This window comes from Egretta garzetta, unplaced genomic scaffold, assembly GCF_000687185.1.
Source record: "Egretta garzetta isolate BGI_Z169 unplaced genomic scaffold, ASM68718v1 scaffold245, whole genome shotgun sequence".
In the NCBI taxonomy this organism is placed as follows: Eukaryota; Metazoa; Chordata; class Aves; order Pelecaniformes; family Ardeidae; genus Egretta; species Egretta garzetta.
This window is the reverse complement of record NW_009259721.1, coordinates 1,838,282-1,839,566: the sequence shown is the minus strand read 5'-3', so window position 1 is coordinate 1,839,566 and position 1,285 is coordinate 1,838,282.

Sequence of the window (1,285 nt, the reverse complement as noted above, 5' to 3'; positions counted from 1 at the left end):
AATTCATACAGTTCTGCTCGCCTTTTGGCCTTCTGCTGAGGCTTCGACTTACAATTTCAGAGACCTATCCACAAACACTTCACAGGCAATTTTTTTGAGCAATAACGCTTAAACCAGCGCCCCTGCTGCTCATTGCTTGTACACAATTAGGGCTCTGTTCCCCACGTGCATTATCCTACGCTTAAAATCACTGAATTTGACTTGCTGGTTTCGTCTCAGACGCTCAACGCGCCAAGGTCCTGCGGGAACCGCTCCAGTCGTGCCTCTCGGCTAAACTGCTGCTGCTCCGCTCCAGCGCCGCGGCACGGCCCGGATCCAACGTTACCACCCCAACGCCCTGGTGCAGGGGCAGCCACCAGGGCCTCAGAGCCCCCTTGCTCCCATGCAGCCTCCTCCCCTGCCATTCCGGCTGCTTTGCCTTGCCAGCGGCCGGGAGGGAGCAGGCGTCGGGGGCCGTGGTCCTTCCCACCACCCGCCTTTTCCTGCTGCCTTTCCAGGTGCTTCAGTCCCCACGTTCACACCCAACAACGTTTTTTTTTCAGGCACAGCGTTGTTCATACCTACGGAATATCCACGCTGGTTTGCTTCTTGCTTGGCGTTCAGACTGAAGGTTTTAAACAAACCCAAATATAATCCCTCCTCCGCCAGCAGTGATGTAAGTTTGCCCCCTCATTGCCGATGCATCCAGCTCTCGAAAGCCTTTAGTGCTTAATGGATTCATTGAAGTGGTAATACGAGGTGACTCGCATGTCAGGTTGTTAAAACAGTGATAAGACGTTGCACCAAGACAACATTATCGCTGCTAACTGCATTATAATGGTCAGGGAACGTCTTGTGATATTCCCATATACACCAAATGAGTTCGCCGGGTCTGGGGCATTCGTTAAAGCCGCTGCCAGGGCGAGGGGCACCGCTTTGCCCGGGCACGAGTGCCCGGCTTTAGAGAGGGGATGTGCGGAACACGGCTGTTTGCAAAGTCACATACGCACACGTTTCTCCTCTACAATATTTTTGTGAATCTACACAGACGTGTTAAGAAAACTGTCACTTGCATAAACTTCTTTGCAACCAGAGTGTGATTTTTTTTCAGCGCTATTAATAAAGGCTAGAGTGGAACCAGCTTGACAAAAAAGAAAAAAAAACAACCCACCCATGGACTTATAAAACGCACTGAGGAACTACTCGAATGAGGCAGAGGTGTGCTGAGCGATGTATAGCTAAGTGTAGGTGTTCACAACCCCCAGCATCAGCGGCAGTCCTAGAGGCTTGGGGATGGGGAGCTCCC